The 9,038-nt window shown below is 40.5% G+C and overlaps 1 long non-coding RNA gene across 1 annotated transcript; it reads left to right on the plus strand.

Annotated features, from left to right (window-relative positions):
• Positions 1-6,010: 6,010 nt before the first annotated feature.
• Positions 6,011-7,234, plus strand: LOC147367642 (uncharacterized). The gene is made up of 2 exons (XR_015169267.1): positions 6,011-6,314; positions 7,054-7,234. It is a non-coding gene; the product is annotated as an uncharacterized LOC147367642 (long non-coding RNA).
• The last annotated feature ends 1,804 nt before the right edge of the window (positions 7,235-9,038 follow it).

Genomic DNA, 9,038 nt, shown 5'->3' on the forward strand with positions numbered 1-9,038 from the left:
CTTTACAATATTGTATTGGTTTTGCCATACATCAACATGAATCTGCCACGGGTGTACACGTGTTCCCAATCCTGAACCCCCTCCCACCTCCCTCCCCATACCATCCCTCTGGGTTATCCCAGTGCACCAGCCCCAAGCTTCCTATATCCTGCATCGAACCTGGACTGGCGATTGGTTTCTTATATGATATTATACATGTTTCAATGCCATTCACTGCGATCCAACAGTCTACAAGCAATAAATGCTGGAGAGGATGTGGAGAAAAGGGAACCCTCTTACACTGTTGGTGGGAATGCAAACTAGTACAACCACTATGGAGAACAGTGTGGAGATGCCTTAAAAAACTGGAAATAGAACTGCCATATGACCCAGCATTTGTTCACTTTGTTAATAATGTATTAATCATTAATGTGTCATATTGATGGATTTGTTGATGTTGAACATCCTTGCATCCTGGAATAAATCCCAGTTGAATATGGTGTATGACCTTTTTAATATATTGTTGGATTTGGCTTGCTACCATTTTGTTGAGGATTTTTGCATCTGTGTTTATTAAGGATCAGTTCAGTTCAGTTCAGTTTGGTCACTCAGTCGTGTCCAACTCTTGGCGACCCCATGAATCGCAGCATGCCAGGCCTCCCTGTCTATCACCAACTCCCGGAGTTCACCTAAACTCATGTACATAGAGTCGGTGATGCCATCCAGCCATCTCATCCTCTGTCATCCCCTTCTCCTCCTGCCCCCAATCCCTCCCAGCATCAGAGTCTTTTCCAATGAGTCAACTCTTCGAATGAGGCGGCCAAAGTATTGGAGTTTCAGCTTCAATATCTGTCCTTCCAGTGAATACCCAGGACTGATCTCCTATAGGATGGACTGGTTGTATCTCCTTGCAGTCCAAGGGACTCTCAAGAGTCTTCTCCAACACCACAGTTCAAAAGCATCAATTGTTTGGCACTCAGCTTTCTTCACAGTCCAACTCTCACATTCATACATGACCACTGGAAAAACCATAGCCTTGACTAGACGGACCTTTGTTGACAAAGTAGTATCTCTGCTTTTTAATATGCTGTTTAGGTTTGTCATAACTTTCCTTCCAAGAAGTAAGAGTCTTTTAATTTTATGGCTGCAATCACCATCTGCAGTGATTTTGGAGCCGCCCCAAATTAAGAATATTGAGCTGTAATTTTATTTTTTTGTGTGTGGTGTCCTTGTCTGATTTTGGTATAGGGCTGAAAGTGGAAATCACTCAGTCATATTCAACTCTTTGTGACCTCTGGACTATACAGTCCCTGGAATTCTCCAGGCCAGAATAGTAGAGTGGGTAGCCTTTCCCTTCTTCAGGGGATCTTCCTAACCCAGGGATCGAACCCAGGTCTCCCACATTGCAGGTGAATTCTTTACCAGCTGAGTCACAAGGGAAGCCCAGTACAGGGTAATGCTGGCTTTATAAAATGTGTTTGGAAGGTTTCCCTTCCCTTCACATTTTTATAAGAATTTGAGAAGGGTTAAGTAGTATCTTCTATGAATATTTTGTAGAATTCACGAGTGAGACCAACTAGTCCTGGGCTTTCAGTTGTTGGGAGATTTTGATTACAATCGCAATTTCCTTACTAGTAATCTGAGTCTTGGAGGATTATATGTTTCTAGGAATTTATCCATTTCTTCTAGATTGGCTAAATTGTTGATGTATAAGTGATTGTAGCAGTCTTTTATGAAATGCTGTATTTCTATGTATTAGTTGAAATTTCTTTCATCTTTAATTTTATTTATTTAAATCTCTTTTATTTTCCTGTTGAGTCCAGCTAAAGGTGTGTTGATTTTGCCTTTTCTAACAATTGGCTCTTGGTTTTATCTTTTCTATTTCCTTGTAGCTTCTATTTCATTAATTTCTGCTCTGATCTTTGCTATTTTCTTCCTTTTACTAATTTTGGGCTTCATTTAAAAAAAATTTCTTTAGAAGTAAGGTTAGATTTTTCATTTGTGATTTTTCTTGAGGTAGGTTGCTATGAACTTATCTTTTGGCATATGTGGGAGTTTTTTGTTGCTAGTATGTTTTGATTTTTCCTTTGATTTCTTCAATGACTCCTTGGTTTTCAGTACCATGTTGTTTAATCTTCATGTTTACGTGGCTTTGAGTTTCTTCCCACTTGTGATTGATTTCTACATTAATACCATTGCAGTTGGAGAAGGTGCTTGATACAATTTCAATCTTGAATTTATTGGCTCTTTTCTTGTGACCCAATATGTCACATATCCTAGAGAATGTTTCACATGCATTTGAGAAGAATGTGTATTCTGCTGCTTTTGGATGAAATGTTCTATCTATAAATGCGAAGTTTATTGATCTAATATGTTGTCTAAGTCTGATGTTTCTTTATTGATTTCCTGTTTGGATGATCTATCTATTGATTTACTGTTAATCACTCAGTTGTGTCCAACTCTTTGCAACCCCATGGACTGTATGTAGCCTGTTCATGGAATTCTCCAGGCAAGAATACTGGAGTGGGTTGCCATTCCCTTCTCCAGATCTTTTTGACTGAGGAATCAAACCCATCTGCATTACAGGCAGATTCTTTACCATCTGAGCCACATGGGAAGCCCGTTCAATGATTTAAGTGGGGGTGCTTATTACTATTAGTACTTTTACTATTGTACTATTATTTTGTTTACTTTATTATTTTATTCTTTCTGCTATTATTTTGTTGTTTACAATTTTCCCTTTAAAATGTTAACATTTGCTTTATATATCTTGGTGCTCCTCTGTTGGTGCATGTACATTTATAAATTATAAAAGTGTATCTTCTTACAGGATTGATCCCTTTATCATTGTGCAATATTTTGCTTTGTCTTTTTATTACACTCTTTGTTTTAAAGTTTATTTTGTCTGGTATGAGTATAGCTGCTCCAGATATCATTTCCATTTGTATGGAATATCTTTTTCCATCCTTTTCATTCTTTATGTACTTTCTCTGAAGTGGCTTGTAGGCAGCATATAGATGTGTCTTGTTTTGTTATCCATTCAGTTGCTCTATGTTTTGATTGGTGAATTTAGCATTTTACATTTAATTATTGTATGTACATACTTATTGACAATTTGTTAGTTGTTTTGTGGCCATTTATGTAGTTTATCTCTGTAACTTTCTTCTTCTCTTTCTCTCTTACCTCATGTATTGGTGGTTTTCTTTTTTCATTTTCTTTTATTTACTATAAGCTTTTTTCTTTGTGGTTTCTATGAAGTTCACATATAACATCCTATATAAATAGTAGCCTGTTTTAATTGGTAGCAACATTCCAAAACTTTATCCTTTTACTCTACCCCACCACATTTTGGGCTTCCCACATAGCTCAGCTGGTAAGGAATCCTCCTAAAATACAGGAGACCCCAGTTCAATTCCTGGATCAGGAAGATCCCCTGGAGAAGGGATAGCCTACCCACTCCAGTATTCTTGGGCTTCCCTGGTGGCTCAGATGGTAAAGAACTCCCTTGCAATGCAGGAGCCCTGGGTTCCATCCCTGGGTTGGGAAGATCCCCTGGAGGAGGGCATGGCAACCCACTCCAGTATTCTTGGGCTTCCCTGGTGGCTTTGCAAAGAACTCCCTTGCAATGCAGGAGCCCTGGGTGCCATCCCTGGGTTGGGAAAATCCCCTGGAGGACAGCATGGCAACCCACTCTAGTATTCTTGCCTGGAGAATCTGCATAAACAGAGGAAACTGGCGGGCTATGGTCCATGCGGTTGCAAAGAGTTGGACATGACTGAGCAACTAAGCACAGCTCCACAGTTTATAATTTTGATAACACATTTTACCCCATTTTATTTTATGCATCCCTTGATTAATTGTTATAATTTTAGTAATATTTACTACTTTTGATCCACTATCTTTATTTTACAGTAGTCCCCTACACATGAATGAATTCTATTCCAAAAGCTCATTCCTAAGTCCAACAAAGTTAACTTAGGTACCCAACTAACACAATTGGCTATATAGTACTTTACTATAATGGGTTTAAAATACTTTTCACACAAATAATACATAAAAAATAAGCACAAAAAAAGTAAAGAAAGCATTTTTAATCTTAAAGTATAGTACCTTTAAATGTACAATAGTACAGTATAGCAGCTGCCATTCAGGGGTTGGCATTGTGTAAACAGGCAAGAAGAGTTACTGACTGGAGGAGGGAGAGGAGTTGGGAGATGATAGAGCTGAAGGATTTTCAGCAATATGAAATGGAGGGCAAATTGCAATTTCACTCACACCTGACTTTGATGGCATGCATGTTTGCAACTTTGAAAGTTTGCAACTTGATGGTTTGTATTTAGGGGACTTACTGTATATCCAAAATCACAGCAGATGGTGACTGCAGCCATGAAATTAAAAGACTCTTACTCCTTGGAAGGAAAGTTATGACCAACCTAGATAGCATATTCAAAAGCAGAGACATTACTTTGCCAACAAAGGTCCGTCTGGTCAAGGCTATGGTTTTTCCAGTGGTCATATATGGATGTGAGAGTTGGACTGTGAAGAAAGCTGAGCACCGAAGAATTGATGCTTTTGAACTGTGGTGTTGGAGAAGACTCTTGAGAGTCCCTTGGACTGCAAGGAGATCCAACCAGTCCATTCTGAAGGAGATCACCCCTGGGTGTTCTTTGGAAGGAATGATGCTGAAGCTGAAACTCCCGTACTTTGGCCACCTCACGCGAAGAGTTGACTCATCGGAAAAGACTCTGATGCTGGGAGGGATTGGGGGCAGGAGGAGAAGGGGACGACAGAGGATGAGATGGCTGGATGGCATCACTGACTCGATGGACATGAGTTTGAGTGAACTCCGGAGTTGGTGATGGACAGGGAGGCCTGGTGTGCTTTGATTCATGGGGTCACAAAGAGTCAGACACAACTGAGTGACTGAATTGAACTGAACTGTACTATGATATATGTTATATATTGTCTTTTCCACTGCGATTTTTACTTTAATATTGTTTTCTTATTATTAATTAGTGCCATTTCTTTCAGCTTAAAGAAATCCCTTTAATATTTCTTACAGGGTTAGTTTAATTGTGATAAACTTTTTTTTTTTTTTAACTTTTGCTTATCTGGGAAACTCTTGATCTCTTCTTCAATTCTGAATGAAAACCTTGCTCAATAGAGAATTCTTGGTTTGAAGTTCTTTTCAGCACTGAATATGGCATACTAGTCCCTTTTGGTTTGTAAAAATTTCTGCTGATTTTGGGTGTTTTCCTTATATTTAACAAATTGTTTTTCTCCTGCTACTGTTAAAAGTCTTTCTTTAACTTTTATCTTTTTTAATTACAATGCTCATCTTATTTGGTATTTTCTGAGCTTTCTAGACTTGAATGCCTATTTTCTTTACCAAATTAGGGAAATTTTCAGCCACTATTTCTCCAAATAATTTTTCTGGCCCTTTCCCTTTCTTTTCTTCTGGGACCTTGTGCTAAGTTGCTTCAGGCATGTCTGACTCTGTGTGACCCTATGGACTGCAGCCTGCCAGGCTCCTTTGTCCATGGGATTCTCCAGGCAAGAATGAATAATGGACCGTGTTGCCATTTCCTTCTCCATCTGGAACCTTACAACACAACATCTACCTGATGTTTTTCCAAAGGTCCTTTAAGATATTTTCACTTTTTAAAGTTCTTTTTTATTTTATTTTATTTTTTAACTTTACAATATTGTATTGGTTTTGCCACATATCAGCATGAATCCGCCACAGGTATACACGTGTTCCCCATCCTGAACCCTCGCTGCTCTGACTGGGTGAATTCCATTGCTTTGTCTTCCATCTCACTGATTCATTTTTCTACCATATCCAGTCTGCTGTTGCACCCCTTTAGTGTGTTTTTCAGTTTAGTTATAACTTCTGTTTGGTAATTTCTTGTATTTTCTATCTTTTTGTTGAAGTTCATCCATTCTTCTCCCAAGTTCTGTGAGCATTCTTATGACCATTATTTTGAATATTTTACGAGATAGCTTGCTTATCTCTGTTTGAGTTAGTTCTTTTCCTGAAGCTTTGTTTTGTTTTTTCGATTGGAACATATTCTTCTGTCTTCTCATTTTATTTTATTTCTGTCTTCTCTGTTTATTTCTCTGTATTAGCTACTTGGGAAAAATCGTTGGCAGAAGGAGAAGAGGGCATCAGAGAATGAGAATGCTGGATGGCATCACTGATGCAATGAGCATGAACTTGGACAAACTCCAGGAGGTGGTGCGGGACAGGGAGGCCTGGCATGCTGCAGTCCATGGGATGGCAAAGAGTCACACATGACCCGACAACTGAACAACATCAACAACAGCAATATTAGGTATATTATCTCTCACAGTCTTGGAGGAGTGACTCAGCCCCTACGAAGTCTTGCAACTTATTCCTTCCTTTCCAGCAGATGCTTCAAGATTAGTAAGTGGGTCTCCTTCACCTATGGCCCATATGCTTTTAAATCTGGTGTTTCTGAGCTATTTTTGAGATTGAGTGAATTTTGCACATGATCCTTTTAAGAGTGGGTTCTCCATTCCCTATAGTTCTGTAGTTTTCCTGGGCATATTCCTTGTTGGTTTTCAAAGCCAGGTGTTTTAGGGGCTCATCTCTCCTGTACAGGATCTAGAGGTTGGAGTATCAGATGTGAAGCTCAGATCCCTTAGTCTTTGGGGAAATGACCCATACCTTTGTGATCTCTCCCGATTGTGGATCACTGTAGCTGGGATCTGGGTTTTTCCTTGGCAAGCCTGTATCTCTGCCTCTTTTACCCATATAGATGCTATCCTTTTACCCTTTGCTGTGGAGGCTCTGGGTTTTAGGTCTCTTTCCGAGGGAATTATTTCCTATGTATTTGTAGGTTTTTTGTAACCACGGTAGGAGGTGAGATTAGGATCTTCCTACACTTGCCGTCTTGAAGCCTCTCTGGCTGTGACTGCAGTGCAGGAGGAATGGTTAAAGACGTAGTTGGGAGAAATGCTTTGACAATGTTAAAAATGATAACTATGAAGTGCTTAAGACTGTTTTCTGACACAATGAATACAGCTACTTTTCTTTACTTTTTCTTTAAGTTTTCAGGCGCTTTGAAATGAGGGATAAGAACAAGGCCATCAGCAGAAATGAAGAACATGAACATAAATTACATCAGGAGGTCAGGATTTCCCATTCTGGACACTTTTCAAGGATGATCTTCAAAGCAAGGACATTTTCAATGCTTGGGTTTGTTAAATAAAAAGCTAATGTTCGATTTAACCTGTGTGTTTGTTCATGTGGTTATTCTCCTTCCTCGAGGCAGCTTTCTCTGTCTCTGAAAAATGCAAACATGTCCTGCATCAGGAGAATTTCTGAGTAGTCTTTTCTTCCTAACTCCTTTGCAGAAGGTGGACTACAAAGGACGCTTGTCTCTTCCTGAAGAGACAGTTCCTAGTGACGGGCTGTATAGATCTGAGCTCGCAGCGCAAGAACAGAGACCTGGAAATAGAATGAAAGGAGAGACTGTGATATGTCAGGAGGCCTTCAGGAGATTTTTGACCTCTGAGAACAAGGGGGTCACCTGAATGCAGACTGCCTGTTCCATTCAGTACTCCAAGGGAGAGTGGGCCCAGATACCCTGGAGGGCCTGAGTCTGAACTCACAGGGGGCCCATCTGATGGATTTAGACAGAAGAAAATAACATCCCGAGTCACCTTGCAGGATATCTGTTTTTCTGCTGAGAGATGTGGTCCTTAATTCCACATGCAACCACATGCAGTAACATATTCATAGGTTCCAGGGATTAAGACATGATTAGGCTGCCTCTGAGGGGCCAGTCATTACCAACCAGGAAAGGAATTTGCATTTTTATCCTGTGTGTGGCAGGAGCTTTTGGAGGAATTCACATAGGGAATTATTCTGATTAAGACCCGCCCCCTCAACAGGGTGTCACAGTGTTACAGAACCCTTCAGGGTGTACAGGGCTTCCCTTGTAGCTCAAATGGTAAAGAATCTTCCTACAATGCAGGAGACCCAGGTTCGATCCCTGGGATTGATGGAAGATACCCTGGAGAAGGGCATGGATACCCTCTCCAGTATTCTTGCCTGGAGAACTCCATGGACAGAGGAGCCTGTTCATGGGAATCACCAGAGTTGGACATGACTGAGCGACTAACACACACGAGGTGTTTCTGGGCTTCCCAGGTGGCGCTAGTGGTAAAGAACACGCCTGCCAGTGCAGGAGACATAAGAGATATGAGTTCCATTTCTGAGTTGGGAAGATCCTCTAGAGGAGGGCATGGCAATCCACTCCAGTTTTCTTGCCAGGACAATCCCATGGACAGGGGAGCCTGGCAGGCTATGGTCCACGGTGTCTCAAAGAGCTGGACATGAATAAAATGACCTAGCATGCACGTAGGCTATTTCTGGCAACTGTCATAGCCCCATTCTCAGAGAAACAGTCTGCTGGGTGCCAGGCCCTCCCTGGGACCCATGGAAGCCTAGCTGCCCACTGTGTGCGTCCAGTGCAGAGGGGAAAGGGAGCTGGAGAGGAATCCTGTCCACCATCCGGCTTCTTCTGGCCAGAGCCTCTTCCTTGATTCAGCCCTCACTGCATTCCAGAGTTCTCCAAGCTATGTGTTCAAGAAGAGATTGAAACAGTGAAATGTCCACTGGTCAGTGTCTTTTAAAGAAGACGAGAACCCCAAATACCTTTGAATCTATTAGGGGTCTGGCCCTCTTCATATTGCAAGAGGGGACTATATTGTTTTGAGAGTCCCATTTTTATTTTTGGTAACTCTATGTCACATCTACTTTTCTATTCAACTGAAGAGGCATCTTCAATGCAATCCCTAAATTAGTAAATCGTCCATGCTAAGTATTGGGTTGGCCAAAAAGTTCCTTCAGTTTTAAGTATTGTAATGTACTTACTGTGATCGATATTCTTGTATAATGAATGAGGCTTCTCCTATTTAAGTGTTTATATAAGCTAGTTATATGAAGTGCCAGGTAATGACGATTATCATAGTAAGTTGTTTTCGTAAATTTGCACAAGTTTTTGAAACTCATTGGTAAAACAGAAAAA

Source organism: Bos grunniens, chromosome 8 (assembly GCF_055505025.1).
Source record: "Bos grunniens cultivar Pamir isolate PY7600 chromosome 8, Bosgru_T2T1.0, whole genome shotgun sequence".
In the NCBI taxonomy this organism is placed as follows: domain Eukaryota; kingdom Metazoa; phylum Chordata; class Mammalia; order Artiodactyla; family Bovidae; genus Bos; species Bos grunniens.